The sequence below is a fragment of the Rattus norvegicus genome, chromosome 19 (assembly GCF_021556685.1).
Source record: "Rattus norvegicus strain SHRSP/BbbUtx chromosome 19, alternate assembly SHRSP_T2T, whole genome shotgun sequence".
In the NCBI taxonomy this organism is placed as follows: domain Eukaryota; kingdom Metazoa; phylum Chordata; class Mammalia; order Rodentia; family Muridae; genus Rattus; species Rattus norvegicus.
In genome coordinates this window covers 27923778-27944175 of record NC_141552.1, presented here as the reverse complement: position 1 = coordinate 27944175, position 20398 = coordinate 27923778, and the positions used below count along the sequence as shown (strand labels likewise).

The 20398-nt window shown below is 43.1% G+C and overlaps 1 protein-coding gene across 1 annotated transcript in view; it reads left to right on the top strand.

Annotated features, from left to right (window-relative positions):
• The first annotated feature begins 17212 nt into the window (after positions 1–17212).
• Positions 17213–20398, top strand: part of LOC147999324 (uncharacterized) — a 150952-nt gene continuing 147766 nt past the window's right edge. The window contains exons 1-2 of the mRNA XM_087596589.1: positions 17213–17459; positions 19025–19184. The gene's annotated coding sequence lies outside the window, so the exon portion shown is untranslated. The remainder of the gene's footprint in view (positions 17460–19024; positions 19185–20398) is intronic.

The window sequence follows — 20398 nt, the reverse complement described above, 5'->3', positions numbered from 1 at the left end:
CTTTTTTCCTCCAAATTCCGTGCCACATGAGGTGCACTGACCTGTCAGCTGCCTGCTTGGATGACAACTGCAGCAGCTTCCCTATGCACTTGCTTTGTAGGAGCACGAAATCGATTGAGCTCCCTTTTCCAAGTTGGAACTTTAATTGGTAAGAGTCTTGCCTTGAGGACACCTTCCACATCTCTACAGTACAGAGGCAGGAGGCTTATCGTTAATAACATTCATCTCCTTAACTATGTCACCCTCCTCTTCAGCACATGAATTTGCTGTGACATTAAACTTCTTAGTGATCTTTTCCACTCTAAGCTGCACATGGTTTTCATGTGTTTGCCCTGTGTGTTGTTCCTTCTCCTGCAGTCTTGAGGAACAGTGACCAAAAGTAACCAAACCACAGACTCAAAGCCATGTTAATACTGTATTGTGTACTATTTTCACAGAGTTGCCTGAGGTGTAAATGGGACATGGAGAATTCGAACATAGTTTGAATCTTAGGCCTTTCACTGGGCAGTCCCTCATCTTCTCTAAAAATTAACCCCATTCTTCTACCATTGAGACCCACCTGCTGGTTAGCTCTTTACCCCTCTGCCGTGGTCTGTTCCATATCTCTTCCTGCCCATGTCTACTCTGAATCTCCTGCTTCAGCTTGCCTCTTCCTATGTCCCTCTCTATGCCCGGAAGTTCTGCCCACATACTTCCTGACGAAGCTCTTGGCCATCAGATCTTTATTACATCCAATCGGCAGTGAGACAACACCTGATACATCTCTTAGCTTGTGTTGAGCTGATGAGAAGGACAAACATCCACAAAATAGCAAACCTGATGATGGGACATAGAAATGACAAGAGAAATCCTGCCAGCACTTAGCTCACTGCCAGTACAGAACTAACAATTGAAAGTTGACACACCTTAGTACAAAGGGAGGTCACCTCAGCATTTCCCCTTTTACTCCAAGAAATACCTTTAATTTAACATTAATAAGCTAGATAAAATAAGAAAACTTATGAGATGCATCAGGTAAGAATTACTGTCACAATATTCTGTCCATTCGTATTTTGCAAAATTGGAGAAGGTACTTCGTTATCTAAATTATATTAGTCTAAAATTTTGTACCTAAATCATTTTCTATCACTTTTTAAGCTTTGTATCCCTTATCTATCATAACTTTCATTTATTAACCATAATAAGTCTTCTGAGACCAAATGTACTTTCATTAATTCCAAACAATTTAAGCGTTTATGTCTTTCATCCTTAAAATTTGACACATTTTTTGCGTACAAATTTTCTTTATTCAGCTTCTACACGAAGATTATTTTTGCTCTGATTTAGAGCAGGATGCAAGGGTGGAGTGCAGACCTGAGGGGAGGGCAGATGAATGGAGTTGAGCTGCAGGATGTGAGGTTCACAGAGAATAAATAAGAAGTTAAAAAAAATAAGAAATGAGCACAGTGGGGATGAAGCTGTGAATACTTGGCATGGGGACGTTTGGCAGTGGACTGGGCATTTTAGGGGTGGGGTGGATTGGCGTGGGTTCTGGAGTAGTAAGGATGATGTCTGTTCTTGTCTTTTGGGGAAACTCCTCGGTCTTCTCCCATCCCTCCTCCACCTCTACCCCCACCTCCAACCGCCATAACTGCCTCCTACCACAGCAGCGGCTTCTGGGCATCGGCCTCTTTCTGCTCAAGCTCTTCTATGTGCTCGGGGTGGTACAAGCTTTTAAAAGTCCCAGGCAGTGGGCAGACCACGCACACTCTCCTGGCATCCCCATCCTCTCTCAGGACTTATGGTGCCAGAGCAGATATCGCAGGAGTTTTAATACTGCTGTGGAGTGTCCATAGAGCCCTGCTTTCTGAGCCTCCCATGTCCACCCTGTTCCTGTCCAGGTTCCTGGCTGTCACATTTCTGCACGATGGTGAACAAGTTTGTTTTTCTGATTCTCATAACAAGAAAAGGTTAAGACTAAACTATCTAATCTTCAACCCCATCCAAGATCTGAGGAGGAGAAATGTTGCCTGAATAAAAGGAAATTCAGAGCAAACAGCTTCCAAATCTAAAGAAATGACAGAAATTGTTGGCTACCCTGGGAGTCAGTCAGCAAATATTCCTGTGTCACTGTGGCATCCACCTTCAACTCACTGGGCCAGGAGCTCTGACAACAATCCTTTGAAGCAGGTCACTTGAAGGACTATCCTATTTTTTTTTCCAAAAACTGGGACACAGACTTCCCCATGATCAACTTCTGCACAGTCTGGACAGCTTTCTGGCAGCAGTAGAGGTAAGTGGGTAGTATTTCACCCAATGGTTCTTTAGAGCCCATCATCTTTTTCAGAATAGATTGGGGACACTACCAGGAGTTGAGGTCTCTCCCACTGTGAAAAGCCTTTAACTATTAGGACATCTGAAATGGCAGATTCTTCAGATCTCTAAAGGATTTGAGAACCACCTTTGTATATAATGTCTATCTCAGTGGACAAATGTGGCTTTTTTTCCCCAAGGGATTTACTTCCTACTTAACTTTAAAAACATACACAGGAAGTTAAATAAAGCTTATTTCTGTACCTAACTAAAGCAGTACCTAACATGACTGGAAAACTGATTATTTATAGTTGGAAAGTACTAGCTTGAATTCCTTAATTATCCACGGCAGTGTGCAGTAGTAATTTTATAAAATTAGAATTTTACACCACATTGTGAATAAGTTGCATATACTTATATCTTAAAAATGAATTGAATCATTTATGCAAGTACAATTTTAAATTCTATCATCATTCAAAAATCCATGCCATCCTAAAATATTTGAGACTTGGTATTGCTTTCTAGTATAAATAGAGATACAGTGATCTATGATTTTGTCATTTTAGTCCCTTCTCCTGATTTCCCACAACATTAGACAGAGAATTGAGGAGAGAAAGAGAAAGGAAGAAAGACATCCCTGATTCGAATCTGCTTTACTGTTTCCTCCCTGACCATGGCCAGTAAGAACTTGCAACCAACCCCCTAACTGACAATAATCATCTACAGCCCACGGCAGACAAATAACCACCCACCCACCCTTCCTCTTGAGAATGAGGGGGTCATGTTCCTTTAAGTTGCTTCCCAATGTGTGTGGGGTGACAACATGTTTTGGGGACCTTTCAACAATTGGGACATTTTCCAAATCCTGGGAGATCTTGCAGTTTCCTATGCGTCCAGACCCTGAATGTGGCAGGATTAACTGAAGTCCTGGCTACATTAACAATGAAAAATACAAACACACATTCCTACCATATGAGGAAGGTCACCGGATATCTACCCCTTGAAGTTTGCTCAAAACAATTAGTCAATTAGCTTTTTATTTATCTTCAGGTCACTTCTTAGTAACCAGGCAGAAAAGAGACAGATTGTTTGCCAAATTATATCAATTGCTTCTAAGCCAGTCACCAATAGAGTTCCTGCCATCCTTTGAAGTTTCATCAGAGAGGCTCTATTTTGCACAGACTCACAATACTTATGTCTCCCATGTGGCAAACTAAAAGAACTGTTAAGATCTCCTTAAATAATTCAACAGTTTTCCCAATCCAAAGTCTCCCACCCTCCTCCAAAAAATCAAGAGATTCCTCACAAACATCTCCACTCACTTCGGTACCAGTTTATATATCAGTCACATTTCTGTTACTGCAGAAAAATACTATGACCAAGAACAACTCAAGGAATACAGTTCTTCACATTGTGGTAACCAACCCCAACTACCAAATTATTTCATTGCTAAGTCATAAATGTAAGGTGGCTACTGTTTTGAGTTGTAATGTAAATATCATGTAGAAAGTATGTCTCATATGTGGTTGTTCCCTGAAGGGCTTGCAACCCACAGGTTGAAAACTGCACTTGTGTGTGGCGGTGGGAGGGGGGGTTGTGAGTTTTTTGTTTTGTTTGTTTGTTTTCCTTTTTCTCAAAACCCAAATGCTGATAAGAACATAGGCCAATATCAGGCTCTTCAATTTTATTCCATTAGGCACTGTGTCTGCTCTCATGATATTAACATGCTGGTTTTTCTTTTTTACTATTCCCCAAAATGAACATGAAATCATTAAAGGTGATGCCTCCCGCAGTGCTTTACTGTCTTATTAGTTAGCAGTGTCTGACTGCCCTGCTCAGTTGTGCTTTCATGTGAGTTCTGAGATTTTTTTTTCATTCCCATGAAGATCTGTATTGGGATTATAATGGGATGAATTTAAACCTGTAGATGACTCTGGTAGGATTCGATATAATAATATAAATCATACTGATACATGAAAATGAGAGGTCTCTTCATTTTCTGGTTTCTTCAGTTTTTTATTTTTCCTAATGATTTCATTTTAACAAGTCTTTACTTCCTTAGATATTACAAGATTTTTATTCTGAATGGGTTTGTTTTCTTGGCTTCTTTCGTCATATTTATTGTTGGTATACAGGAGTTCTATTGATTTTACTGTGATTTTAGTGAATGTGTCCATGAGCCATAGGAGTTTGCTAGTGGTTTCGTAGTGGTCTTTATATATGGATCATATCGCCTGCAAATGAGAATACTCTGACTGCTTTCTTTCATATTGACATGCCTTTCCATCTCTCTATTGTCATATTGTTTGGATAAGACTTCACATTCTAGTTGAATTAGATGAAAAGAATGAACATCTGTGACTTATTCCTGATTTTAGTGGAAATCCATTATGATTTCCTCCAGTTAGGATGCTGTTGGCCTTGCATATCGCCTTCATAATGTTAAGGTATGTCTTCTCCATATCCCAGATTCTCCAGGACTTTTGCATTAATCACTGTGGGATTTTGCCAAAGAGATTGTCTGCCTCTACTGCAGTGATCATGTGTTTCCTGTTCTTGGTTTTCTGTGGTGGATTGTTTATTCATTTGTATTTGTTGAAACATTCTTGCACCTCTGCAGTCAAGCCAGCTTGATCACGGTACCTGACACTTTTGGTAAATGTCTGAATTTTATTTTCCAGGATATTATTGAGAAATTTTTCACTTAACTGTTCCTTCCAATCTTAGTTTCTTTTCTATGCTGTGAAGAGACACCATGAGCAAGGGAACTTGTAGAAGAAAGAGTTTATTTCAGCTTACAGTTTCAAGGATCATGAGTCTATGAATATTATGCTGGGGTACACGGCAGCAGGTAGGACACCATGTTTCTAGAGAACTGGCTGAGAGCTTACATCTTATGTGCAAGTCGGAGACAGAGAAAGTGTTAACTATAGATGGTGTTGAATTTGGAAACCTCAAAGCCCAATCCCATACACTCCTCCAACAAATCCGTATCTTATAATTCTTCCCGAATATTTCCACTAACCAGCAACAAACATTCATATATGTGAGTTTATGGGGGCCATTATCATTCAAATCACCATATTCCACTCCCAATTCCCCATAGGTTCTTAAACATATCATAATAAAAATACATTAGCTCAGCTTCCAAAACCCCTGTAGTCTTTCGGTCTCTACACAGTTTATCCACAGTGCTTTTCGACCCTCCAGGAAGTCCCTTAACTATTCCCCTATGAAATCAAAAGGCAAATTGCATACATCCAATGTGTAATGCCAAAAATATGTTATCATTGCAAAGGGAAGTTGGGAATGTGGTGAGCCAGTTCAAGGCATTAACCCAACAGGGCACAGTCCACATTCTCTACTTCTGATGCATGACAAAGGGATTAGATGGGTCCACTGCTCTGGCTTTGCTGACTGCAACATAATTCCTAAAACTATGTTGTATCGCATAGATCTGTGGTGGTTGTGTTTTCATTGTCACTCATTTCTAGGAATTTTAATTTTTCCTTATGTGTTCTCCCTTGGCCCCTTCAGTAGTGTGTTGTTTGTGTTGCTGACCTTCCACGAGAGTGTGTACTGACTGCACTTTCTATTGTGTGATACCAGTTTGATTCCTTTGTGCTTAGATAGAATGCATGACACTACTTCAGCTTTCTTATCTTTCCTGAGGGCTCTTCTGTGTCCTAATCCGTGGTCAATTTTGGAGACAGATCCACAGGCTGATAGAAAATATATGTATAGTTCAGTGTAGTTTGTTAGGTCCATTTGACTGATGATGTCACTGAATTCTGCTCCTCCTCTTTTGTTTATTTGCATGTGATCTGCCAAGTGGTCAGAATAGACTATTAAAAACAATCACAACCACTATTATAGCTAATGGGTAATTTCACATCTATCTGATAATTATATATTTAAATTTGTGACTGCTGTGTTTAATATGTATATATTTAGAATTGTAGTATCTTTTGGTAATTGCAAAGTATGAAATGAATGTCCTTACATCTTCAGGACAGGATTGGTTTGAAATCTATTCTGTCAGCTGGATAGAGAAACTGCATAGAATTGCTATAGGGACCTGTGTCTTAGGTCTGTTTCCCTAGTATATCCTCTACATCTCTCATGATGGTGATCCTGTTTCTGGCTAAATGTATGTCTGTTTACTGGGGAATTGAGTTTAGTAACGTGCAAATATTATTTAAACCTATGTATTTAATTTTGTTAATTTTTGTGGGTTTTATTGGCTTCTTTTGATTGACTGTTCTAGTTTTGTTAAATTATTTCCTGTTTCCTCTGGTATTTTATCCTTCTCTTCAAACTAAAGTATTCCTTTTAGGATCCTCTATAGAGCTCCTTACTGGTTATACATATTTTGTAAATTTATTCATCATATGCCTTAATCAGCACAGTAGCTGGGCAGCTGCCTGCCCTCCATGGTATCAGATCTACTTTCCAAACAATAACGCTCAACTCTTACTGACTGTGTAGCATCTTGGCTGCTCTTTGTTGCACTTGGACAGCCCTCAGGACCAGGCTCTCCTCTCCCTTAACCATGGCTGCTGTCCTCTTCCTCTCTCCTCTCCATCACACATGTTCTTCCTTTATTCTCTGTCAGCTTCTTCCTCCTTCTTCCCTCCTCATGATCCTCTCTAGCAAAGCCCTCAAAGCTCCCCCCACCCCCCACATCTCTCTGCTGTGCAGCTGTTGGCTGTTGGCTTCTTTATAATCACAGTTAACTGGGAGCAGGGTCAGTTTTTGGAGGTTAACCAGTCTTGAGTTCTACATATTAGCATTAAAATACAAGCAGAATTAGGCCAATCCACTACAAGGATTTCTTTTGTTTTGTTTTGGTGTAAGTTTTCTTTTACCTTTTCACTTTTTATTTTATTTTTGGCTATTTTTTTATTAATTGGTTATTTTATTTATTTACATTTCAACTGTTGTCCTGCTTTCCACACTCCCCTCATCATATCTTACATCCTATTTCTGCTCAGCTTTGCCTATATGACAGTGTTCCCCCACCTACATATATCCATTCCCACCTCACAACTCCAGCATCTACTTTTGGTGGGCAACAGGCCTCAGCGTAGTCAATGGCCTCCCACCACATAGGTGCCACTTAAATCAGTCCCCTTCTACACAGTTACCTAGAACCATAGACCCTGTATATACTTTGGCTGGCAGTTTATTCCCTAGGAGCTGGGGGATTGGTGACAGAGGGTCTGGTTAGATATTAAAGACCAATAGTTGCTGCTTTCTCTTCTTTTTCTGGTTATGGGTGAAATGGTGATTGTGTGCTTCATTTTTTGAAATTATTGAGAGATGATTTATTTCTTGGTTTTTCTTGGGTATAGTTTAGCTCATTGTCTTGGAGTTTCCCTACTACAATCCTCTGTTGTGCTTTCTTAGAGAAAAATATTGTTTAAATTTGGTTTTGTCATGAAATATTTTGGTTTCTCCATTTATGGTGATTGAGAATTATGCTGGGTATAGGATCCTTGGTCCGCATTACATCTGCCCAAGATTTTCTGGCTTTTGGAGTCTCTGTTGAGAAGTCTGGTGTAATTCAGATAGGTCTGAACTTATTTGTTACTGGTTATTTATACCTTACCCCTTCTAATGATCTTTCTTTGATCTGTGCATTCAGTGTTTTAATTATTATGTTAATGGAGGAATTGTTTCTGGTATGATTAAATTGGCATATTGTAGGCTTGTTGTACCCTCATGGTCTTTTCTTTCTTTACCTTATGGATGTTTTCTGCTATGATTTACTGAATATGCTTACTGGACCTGTAAACTGGAAATCTAAATTCTCTTCTATTCTATTATCCTTAGGTTTGGACTTTTAATTCTGTCCTGAAATTCATGGATGTTTTGTATTCAATAAACCATACATGGTTATCTGAGATGGGTATTTTGTGATTTGTGGGGTGATCTCCTTGACCCCAACTCTTACATCTAGTACCACGTTTTATAATGAAACAAGGTCAAGAATGGTGACCTCTTGCCATAAACTATATGAAAAAGGCAGGTGAATTAATGTGTGTCAAGTATCAGTAGATTCCTGGGTGGTTTTTGCTCCGGGTTGGCCATATGCAACAGTTTCAAAAGCCCAAGTTTGATGTTCCTTGGGATTCCCAAGATGATGCACTCAGACCTGACAGACAACACCCAGAATCCTCGTCAAAGAAATTGATTTATAAAATCGAGGGAACGTTACTAAGTCATGTTACAAAATATTTGATCACACTGTGATCTCCAAGAATGTATTATTTACTGAAAAACTAGTGTGTGGTATAGCAGGGCCATGGCACAGACATTTAAAGCAAGAGTTGTTTATTCATGTAAACATGGACTTAATTACGGTATGGCTCACCTACCACACACATTTATGGCAAAGGTAAAAAGTGCACTTAGGTCCAGCAGATCAAGACACAACGTGAAAGGAAATCTAGATAACTAAACCAATGGAAAGTTTTTGAGTTAAAGGATTTTTAAGAAAGTGTTCAGAGGGAACAGGACTGCTCTTCTTCTGGGAGGTCAGTGAATCAGGAAAGACAGTTGGGAGCTTTACTTGACTTCAGCATCTGACTCCTGAAACTTCATTGGTAAACTTAATGTCTGGAATTTTGGATTGTAAAACAACAGGTTGGCCCTGCAGCTTTGGGCAAGGCCCATGGACAAAGAGATCGCACCTGATGGGAACAATCTTAAAAGCCATCTGATTCTGGTAAGTCACCTGAGAAGTCCTCAAGGAGAGAGGAATGAATGGGTAGCACCATAATAGAAGGCTTTAGGATCTCGGATAGTGCTACTCTAGATGCCTTGGAAATAGAAGCAGAAAATGTAAAGCTAAATGACTTCACAGGAATTAGCTCATTTCTGATTATGATTTTTTCATATTGGTATTTTATATTTATTCTTTTTTTAATATTTAAAGCAAGAGCCTTAGGTTGTAAGGTGAGGCGGTCTTAGAATCAGAAAATGCTTAGAACACTTGTATGGCGCCCCACAACTAACACTATCTGCTAGAAATTCTGCTTTTAATCTCGTCACCATCGACAGCTTCCATTTAACCAGCAGGGTCCATGCCAGGCAGACACTGAGCAGGTTGTATGTTCTGTTAATCTCCACTACAACCCAATTCAGCAGAAACACCCCCATTTTACAGGTGAAGAAACCACAGCTCAAAGCAAATGAGTATCAGGGTCCCCTCAGTCTCACTGGCTGTCACTCAGACCCACATCCTTCTCTGTAAAGGGAAGCCATGGGCCTGATGTGGGCTGTGCAAGCTGATTCTGCTGTGATGATCAATGCTATTCTTGACCCTGGGAGAATTTAAGACAAGGTGAGCCCACAGACTCCTGGGATAGATTCTGCCTCTGGGTTCTAGGGTGGGACACAGTATCCCTTGTCTGGGACACAGTATCCCTTGTCGTGGTTCTCTACTCAGCTGAGGAGTCAGCTCCCATGTGTCAGCTTCTATGGCAGTGGTTCTCAACAGTCCTACTGCTGCAACCCTTTAATACAGCTCTTCATACTGTGATGATCCCCTCCATAAAATTATTTCATTGCTACTTCATAAATAATATTGCTACTCTTATGAGTCATAATGTACAAGGTATCTGATATGCAATCTCTGTGAAGCAGTTGCCACCCACAGGTTGAGAAATATTGCTCTATAAACTTTTTTTTTTTTAATGAAAGGCTTTCACCTCAGAAGTGCCTGGAGCAGTTGTAAGAGCCCTGAAATACTGGCAAGTTTTGGCAGGCCCAAGACTGCTTGCCTTAATGACAACAGAGATTCCTGGCTAAAGGCACAATCTGAAATCACTGTCCCCAGGTCATTTCTTGCCTAAGTTTTCCCTCATTACAATGTCTGTCTGCTTGGACATGTCTGTCCAGGAAGCCAGTCCATGTAGTGTCTGATACAGACAGAATGCTAAAGGCAAGAATTCTTTCCCTCTGTTGGCCCACAGTCATTTCTATAGAAGTAAGTTCAAATCCCCTGTGGATAAATGTGTGTCTCTCACACGGTGTGTGAGACTTGAAATGTCAACCGTTTGAGTTGACAAAAAACAAGTTTCACTTCAGATTTACAACTGACTAAAAATTATTTTTCGGAGAATGCAGAGGGTGGCCAGGCCTGCAGAGTCAGATCCTCTCCCTGCCTGGGATGATCCCACCCGAATGGCTGAGAAACACCGAAAGAAATGCTCAACATCTTTAGTCACAAGGGAAATGCAAATCAAAACAACCCTGAGATTTCACCTCACACCAGTGAGAATGGCTAAGATCAAAAACTCAGGTGACAGCAAATGCTGGCGAGGATGTAGAGAAAGAGGAACACTCCTCTTTTGTTGGTGGGATTGCAGACTGGTACAACCATTCTGGAAATCAGTTGGAGGTTTCTCAGAAAATTGGACATTGAACTACCTGAGGACTGAGCTATACCTCTCTTGGGCATATACCCAAAAGATGCCCCAACATATAAAAAAGACACGTGCTCCACTATGTTCATAGCAGCCTTATTTATAATAGCCAGAAGGTGGAAAAAACCCAACAGAGGAATGGATACAGAAAATGTGGTACATCTACACAATGGAATATTACTCAGCTATCAAAAACAATGAGTTTATGAAATTCATAGGCAAATGCATAGAACTGGAAAATATCATCCAGAGTGAGGTAACCCAATCACAGAAAAACACACATGGTATGCATTCATTGATAAGTGGCTATTAGCCCAAATGCTTGAATTACCCTAGATGCACAGAACACATGAAAATCAAGAAGGATGACCAAAAAGCAAATGCTTCACCCCTTCTTTAAAAGAGGAACAAGAATACCCTTGGCAGGGAATAGAGAGGCAAAGATTAAAACAGAGGCAGAAGGAACACCCATTCAGAGCCTGCCCCACATGTGGCCCATACATATACAGCCACCCAATTAGATAAGATGGATGAAGCAAAGAAGTGCAGGCTGACAGGAACTGGATGTAGATCTCTCCTGAGAGACACAGCCAGAATACAGCAAATACAGAGGCGAATGCCATCATTAAACCACTGAACTGAGAACGGTACCCCCGTTGAAGGAATCTTAGAAAGGACTGAAAGAGCACAAGGGGGTTAAGACCGCATATGAACAACAATTCCAACCAACCAGAGCTTCCAGGGACTAAGCCACTACCCAAAGACTATACATGGACTGACCCTCGACTCTGACCTCATAGGTAGCAATGAATATCCTAGTAAGAGCACCAGTGGAAGGGGAAGCCCTTGGTCCTGCCAAGACTGAACCCCCAGTGAACGTGATTGTTGGGGGGAGGGTGGTAATGGAGGGAGGATGGGGAGGGGAACAGCCATATAGAAGAGGGGGGGTTAGGAGGATGTTGGCCCGGAAACCGGGAAAGAGAATACAATCAAAATGTAAATAAGAAATACTCAAGTTAATAAAGAAAAAAAAAAATGTAGCCCCACTCTGACTGGCCAACTAAGCTCCAGAAAATCTTCCCCAATCACAAAACTGGGCCATGTGGGAGCCTAAACTGTTTAAAGGGGAGAGCTGAGTGCTTTCTCCTGGAAGAAATACTTGGGGGTTGACTGTCACTTGTGAACCTTCTGTGTTAAGTCACTTCTCAGAAGGGAAGCTTTCCTCTAACTCTTCCATGGGACCCACCCAGCACTGGGGCCTGAGGATCCTATGGTGTTGCAGCTCTGAGCTGGGAGGGGTAGCTCTCACCCTGGCATGGAGAAGCCTGTTTTCACAGCTGATCTAGATCTGAGGAACAGGGGCTTTTAAAGAAGCATGTGAGAGCTTCTCCTGCAGGAGAGCCCAGTCTGCAGGGAAAGTCACACAGGACAGCGAAAAGTGACTTCGCAACAAACACAGGGAATGGGAACCAGGGAGGGCACTGGATGGATGGTTGGAGAGTTTGAGAAAGCCTGCATCTCCCTGAAAGACTTCCCACAACCATAATCCCACCACTGTCCCCTTCTCACAGGGGAGGCTCAGCAAAGCCTGCCACCTGCTGGGATCCCTGCAAACTAAAACCAGAGTGGAGAACTGAGGAAAGCACTTTGGTGGAGGGGGAGACACAAGTCTCCAGGGCCAGGTCAGCCTTCTGTCCCTTTGGTTCTCCTCACTTCACAGAGGTGCCTATTGAAAGGTGAGGCAAGCCGGGATCTCAACAGTCTTTGGGCAAAGAAGTGAGAGCCCACAGGCAGAGCAAGGCAAAGCAGAGCCAGGCAGAGCAAAGTGAAGCCCTGCCAGTCAGCAAATAGGCCTTGCCCATGTGGGACTGGTGGCAGCAGTGCTTGCCCTTGCTCTCCTGGTGGTGCAGAACACCTGCCTGGATGTGGGGAAACTCACAGTGGCTTGTCCTCCAGCTGCAACTGCCAGTGCTTGGGGAGGGGGAAGTTGAAGATGCTCCCATGATCCTCCGATTTCCGGCCCACTTTGTCCACGGTTGTCCATGTTCAAGGCTGTGGTCAGCCCCGCCAGAAGCCCCGAGGACAGGGAGAGCAAGCACAACTGGCCAGCAACCACCATGGGCATCTGAGGTGGGACCCAGGCCAAGTAGCCACAGAGGCGCACCAGGCAGCCAGGCACCAACCCCAAGCCTGTGCATACTGAGGCCAATGACACTCCACTAGTCCCTCCCACCATGCACATCCCACCCCTGGCAGGCAAGATCTCTCTGTCCAGGGCTTCCCCCAGACCTCCAACTACCAACAGCTCAATGAGCCCTTACTTAATTCTTGTTAACCATAATGGCTTGTCATAAAAGGTCATTGGGAAAGTCAATGATGAGATGAAAGCCTTAAAAGAAAACTAGAGAGACTTACGGAAATGAAGAAGAAAGCTCTCTTCCCAGTAGGAGCCTGGCAGTCCCAAGCTCAGGGCACCTCATGTCCAGTCTTGAACCCAGCATGCATTGTTGTGGAGAACCTGCCTGCTTAAGGACCTGGCTTCCCACTCATTCTCCTGAGATGATGACTTTAATTCTTTTAATTTTTACTGGTTATTTTCTTCATTTCCATTTTATGTGTTATCCCCTTTTCCAGTTTCCTTTCTCCACGAAGCAGAGTCCAGCTCACAAGCCTGAGCAGCTGCAGCCATAGTGCACCATGGGGGATCCTGGGGCAGACTGTTTCATCACCAAGATCCTGTGGACCCACAGGGGCTGCATGACCTTAAAGGAACTGCAGAGTAGGATCAGGCTCCAGAGGCAGAGCTCTATGAGCTGCTGGGCAAGACTGCTTATTCCTATTGGAGACTGGAGATCAGGCAGGGATCACGCTGTAGGTGGCGGCTACTACTGAAGCCTTGTGGCTTCAATCTCAAGTGCATCCAGGGACCATGCTACAGATTGCCCAAGCCTCTGCAAGCTCAAACTTCTAGGACAGAGTCATTATGCAAAATCCCAGAGAAACCTCTGCAAATATCCACACCAAGTTTTTAGGAACAGAGCTTCCAGGTCCTGAAGAATCATGAGCTTTCTGGGCTTAACCAAGAGGAGCCGGCCTTCTTCCTGGTACAGGGGAATGCTTTTCTCCTGCAAAAGTTACTACAAAGGAGACAGCCACAAACAGATCTGCTTGAAGCCACAGCCATGCAAGAGAGTCCAAGTCTGTGAGCACTTCACCCAGGCCAACTGCCGTTACCTCAACTGTCTCAGGTCTCATGACCTGATGGACAGGAAGGTGCTGACCTCCGTGACTGTGCACGGGCTGAGTTCTGATGGGGTCCAGAACATCCAGGACATCTGCAACAACAAACACATTAGGAGGAGACCCACTGGCATGAGAGCTCCCCATGAACATCATAGCAGCAGGGCACACAGAGACAGAAGCAAAAGCAGAGACTGATTCCTTCCAAACAGCCTAGGATTTCTCTCCCATGTCTCATTTTGGCATCTGGTTCACCTTGTCCAGATGTCACCAGCTGTAAGGATTCCCTGGAGGACTTGTCTACAGCTGTCACTCAGGAGGTCAAGAACCTGGGGACCCAGGACTCTGCACAGCTTTCCTTGGTCTCATCTAAGGCTGCTGGTGTCTGAGGACCCAGTCACATGAGAGCAAGCCAGGGGTTTTCTGAGAATGGAGATCTGGATGCTTCTTTTCTAGAAATCCTACTGATTCTTTGTAAGCTCCTGCCTCCTCTGCTGGCTTTCTTCTTGCTGCAGCAAAAAGAGATGAATCCATGTCCATGAGAACAGGCATGCCTTCTGGACACCGCATGGAGGTCAAGGGAAAGAATGAGGCTCCAGACATCGATTACATCCCATTTTAAATGGTTCTATTGATGGGGTGACAATGGAAGAAGCAACAGACTCAGGAATTCTAGGTAAAAGGAGAAACTCAGGGAAGGAGTTTGGCAATGTTCCTTCTCTTTCAATTCAGTGGAATAATTGAAGCACTATTGTTATTGGGTCTTCATTAAAAGTCTGGTAGAAAGGATGCATTAAAGCCATGTGGCCCTGATTATTATTATTTTTAATTTTTGGAGTGGCAGCCTTTAATGACTGTATCTATTTTCTTATGGGAATTATTCATTACCTTCCCAGATCTGTATTTAACTTGGTATTTGTTATCTGTTAGAAAAATCACCAGTATCAAATAGATTTTTCACTTTTCTGTAGTAAAGGCCTCTGAAGTAAGCCCTAATGATTGTTGAATTCACTCAGTGTCCTTTGTTATATCCCCCTTTTCATTTCTGATTTGGTACTTTAGATATAGGCTCTGTGGTTTGTCTGTCTTGTGGATCTTCTCAAAAAAAAAAAAAAAAAAAGCCAGCTCTTGCTTTGCTTGGCTCTTTGTATCATTCTCTTTGTTTGTAAGTGATTGATTTTAGTTCTGAGTTTATTTCCTGCCATCAAATCCTACCAGACTCTCTATGGGATGAGGCTTTGCCTCACCTTGGTAACAGCAGCATGTGATACATGAAGCTTTTGCTGCTCTCTGTAGTGGGGATGACGTCACAATTTCACTGAAAACCATGCACAGCCTCGTTTTAGACTGTATTAAAGTAGCCCACGATTTCAGTGCTCCCTGCAAGGTGCCATGAGACAGTAGTAACATGAGTCTGCCTGCACCTCGACAGTTTTCACTAGGGACTTCTGAGTGATTTTATGAAAATTTATAGTGAGTTCATGGATGAACATGCACAAACACAAACGCACACACACACTTTACTGACATGGTGCACATTCTTTCCACACAAAGAAGAAAGTGAGTATTAATGAAAACACACCAATAAAGAAATCGATGGACGGGGTTGTGGGGAAGCTGGGGCTTAGAGTTACTTAAAGGCCCTGTGCAGGCTCTCCTTCTGTTGGAGGCTAAACTTCAAGTGCAATGGGGTTCTTTATTTTCTTTCTGTATAGCACACAGAGCTAGGGTGGAAACTAGGTTTTGAGCATATTTGGCAAGTACAGTCACACTGAATTAATTCCTAGGGCTGGAACCCTATTAATGTTCTACAGAATTACAGGGCAGGCTGGATGAAGACTCTCAGCTGACAATGTGGACATCTCAAGACAGGCACTGGACAATGGCTGACAGACTTGTATGAAGACTGGAAATGTTTTGCTATCTCACAGGAAAAGAAGGCCCCTCCCACTACACTGTACTCTAAGGACAGCTTATTCAGATAAGGGATGACATGAACTATTGTCTCATGTCACAGATGTCAGCACAAAATATTCTAGGTATTGTATGCCAATGGTAGCATTAACAGAACAAATCACACAGTGTTGTGAAGATATAGAATATGACTATATGTAGCAAGAACCAGGCCTCTTCTAGTTTCTAAGATCATACCTGAGAACCTCAAATATAGTAATAATGTGATAATGTGGTATAAGTCTAGTTACAACTAGTTTCTATTGTGACACAGATGACTCTTTTTGTGTCATGGTCAGCTTATAATGAATGACTAGACCTAAGCATGAGAATAACCAAATACTACATTGCTTCTCTAGCTGCTGAGCTTTTAAAAGCCCTGGTGTGACAGCAAGCTTTTGTGGACATCTGGATTATTCCTTCTGTACTTTAACTCTCTAAGTCAACCCCACTCTGAGTAAGTCAGTTCCATTCCATAAGTTGGAAATCAGTCAACTGGAAAAAAAAATACTTTCTCAATACAAACACAGATTGGCCATGGAAAAAGGGCAGCTTGAACTGTCCCACCTAGGTCCTGGGCTTGCACAGGCCTGCTGTCCAAAAGAAACCTGTGTTCACAGCTGCAGGCTGCATTCACTATGGATGCTCTTGAGGTTCCTCCCTAAACTGCTTAGATTAAGATAATTTTGTTGCCGTCTATCAAAAGAATTCATTATGCCAAACTGGCCTTTCTTCTGAACCTTCTGTTCTGTGGGCAGGGCAAAATCTCCAGCAACCCTCACAGCAATGTGGGCTGCCAATCTGGGACTCAGAATTATACCAGTGCAAACCAAGAACGGGGCAACTGGAAGACCTCATTGGGTTGTAGGAACCTCCTGTTCTGAGTCACTTCTCAGAAGGGGCACTTTGCTCTAACTCCTCCATGAGACCCAACCAGTACTGGGGCTGGAGGCTCCTTAGGTGTGGCAGCTCTGAGCTGGGAGGGGGAGCTGGCACACTGACATGAAGAAGCCTGTTTTCACAGCTGATCTGGATCTGAGGAACAGGTGCTTTTAAAGAAGCATGTGAGAGTACCTCCTGCAGGAGAGCTCACTCTGCAGGGAAAGTCACACAGGACAGGGAAAAGTGGCTTCCCCACTTCCACAGGTCCTGTGACCCCAGGGAGGGCACCAGATGGTCCAAGAGTTTGAGAAAAGCCTGCATTTGCCTGAAAGACTTCCCTCAACCATAAGTCCCACCACTGTCCCAGACTCACACCTGAGGATCAGCAAAGCCTGGCACCTGCTGGGGTCCCCACAAACTGAACCCAGAATGGAGAACTGCGGGAAAGCACTTCGGGAGAGGGGGGAGACACAAGTCTCTGGGGCCAGGCCTGGGGTCTGTCCCTTAGGCTCTCCTCACCTCCGTTAGCCTCCTAGTGCAGAGCGCTGCAAGCCGGGATCTCAAAAGTCTTGGGCTGAAGAAATGGGAGAAGGTAGCAGCAGTGGCGGTGGGGTCGACAGGGGAGTTGAAGACGGAATGGTAGCAACGCAAGCAGCGATGGCTAGGGCTGAGGCCGGGGGGGGGGGGGGGGGGGGGGCGAAGGAGAGGACGGTGTGGGGGGGTCGGGGCGGGGGCAGGGTAGGGGCAAGGGCAGGCTGGGGGCGGGGGTTGGGACGGGTCTGAGTCGAGGGCGGTGGTGGGACTGGGAGGGGGGATGGGTAGGAGGCATTGTGGAGTGCGGGTGTGAGGCAGGGGCAGGAGCAGGGGCAAGCAGAGCAAAACCCAGCCCTGTCAGCTGGCAGATACCCTCTGGGGCGGGACAGACTCGCCCTGCAGCTCTATTGATGGGGTGACAATGGAAGAAGCAACAGACTCAGGAATTCTAGGTAAAAAGAGAAACTCAGAGAAGGGGTTTGACAATGTTCCTTCTCTTTCAAATCAGAGGAATAATTGAAGCACTATTGTTATTAGGTCGTCATTAAACTTCTGGTAGAAAGGCTGCATTAAAGCCTAGTGGCCCTCATATATATTTTTTAATTTTTGTAGTGGCATCGTTTAAATACTATCTATTTTCTTATGAGAATAATCTTATGAGTTAAATCCCACATTTGGATTTAACTTGGTATTTGTTATCTGTGTAGAAAAATTACCAATATCAAATAGATTTTTCACTTTTCTGTAGTAAAGGACTCTGAAGAAGCCCTAATGATTGTTGAATTCACTCACATGTCTATTGCTTCATCCCCCTTTTCATTTCTGATTTGATAATTTAGGTATTGACACTGTGGTGTGTACTTCGTTTCAGAAAGGGGTTGTTTCTCTTATGGATCTCCTCAAAAAACAGCTCTTGCTTCCTATGACTCTTTGTATTATCCTCTTCGTTTGTAATAGATTTTAGTACTAAGTTTATTTCCTGCCATCAAATCATACCAGACTCTCTGTAGGATAAGGCTTTGCCTCATCTTGGTAACAGCAGCATGTGATAAATGAAGCTTTTGCTGCTCTCTCGTGGTGATGACGTCACAATCTCTGTGTAAACCATCCACAGCCTGTTTTTAGGCTGTATTATAGTAGACCACCATTTCAGTGTTACCTGCCAGGTGCCGTGGGACACTAGTAACACACGTCTGCGTGCACCTCCACAGTTTTCATTACAGTCTTCTAAGTCATTTTATGAAAATTGATAGTGAGTTCATGGATGAACATACACAAACACCTGCACAGAAACACAAACAAACACAAACTCTCTCTCTCTCTCTCTCTCTCTCTCTCTCTCTCTCACACACACACACACACACACACACACACATACACACACACACTTTACTGACATGGTACACATTCTTTGCACACCAAAAATAAAGTGAGCAGTAATGAAAATACACCAATAATGGAGTCGATGGAGGGAGTTATGCAGAAGCTGGGACTTAGAGTTACTTAAAGGCCCTATGCAGGCTCTCCTTTTGTTGGAGGAGAAATTTCAAGTGCAATGTGGTTCGTTATTTTCTTTCTCTAAAGCACACAGGCTATGGTGGAATGTAGGGCTTTGACCATGTTTGGAAAGTACAATCACACTGAATTAAATCCTAGGGCTGGAACCCTATTAATCTTCTACAAAATTACAGAGCAGGCTGGATGAATACTCCCAGGAGACAATGTGGACATCTCAAGACAGGCACTGGACAATGGCTGAAGACTTGTCTGAAGACTGGAAATATTTTGAAAATTCAGAGAGAAAAAAAAGGCCCCTCTGACTACACCGTACTCTAAGGACAGTTTATGCAGGTTAGGCATGGCATGAACTATTGTCTCATGTCACAGATGTCAGCACAAAGTATCCAAGGTATTGTATGCCAATGGTAGCATCAACAGAACAAGGCACACAGTGTCATGAAGACATAAATTATGAGTTTGTGTAGCAAGACCCAGGCCTCCTCCAGGGTCTTAGATAGTAACTGAGAACCTCAAATACGGTAGTGATGTGATAGTGTGGGGGTGAATCTAGTTACAACTAGCTTCTATTGTGACACAGATGACTCTTTTTGTGTCATGGTCAGCTTATAATGAGAAGAAGACCTAAGCATGAGAATAACCAAATACTACATTGCTTCTCTAGCTGCTGAGCTTTTAAAAGCCCTGGTGTGACAGCCAGCATTTGTGGACATTCTGGATTGGTCCTTTTGTACTTTAACTCTCTGAGTCACCTCCACTCTCAGTAATTTAGTTCAATTCCATAAATTGGAAATCAGTCACCTGGAAAAAATACATTCTCAATATGATCCCAGATTGGCCATGGAAAAAGGGTAGCTTGAACTGTCCCACCTAGGTTCTGGGCTTGCACAGGCCTGCTCTCCAACAGAAACCTGTGTTCACAGCTGCAGGCTGCATTCACTATGGATGCTCTTGAGGTTCTTCCCTAAACTGCTTAGATTAAAATAATTTTCATGCTAACTATCAAAAAACTCATTATGCCAATCTGGCCAACAGGAAGCTAATTTCTATTCTGTATTTTGTCAGATGTGCAAAATACATATGGTCATCATTGATAATAGGTGAAAGATCTGCTCTAATATGGACACTAAGTGGTGCTGGAGGATGATCCTGACCCACAATGAGGAGTGGGAACACCAGAGCCCTGTAGGGATGGCTGGCAAGCTAACACATTGAGCATGCACAGCTCAGTAAATTTCCTGTGAATACACATCTCCTGAGATCTCTCTATTTGATTGGAGGTGATCCTGTCCACCTAATACAGTACATGATGTGGAAGGACAAAAGCACCTGCAGGAGCTGTGGTGATGACTCACAGGATAGAGCATCTGCTGCTCTCTCAGAAGAACCACATGGACCCTAACAATTGGGTAAAGTGTGTCAGTGATTACTTCATAAAGTGTGTGTCCGAGAAACAGCCACATTATCCACACAAAAGACACTGTCACACTGGGTACCCCTTGGTGACTTTGAATTCACTTATTAGCCCAGGATCCATGGAACATGCA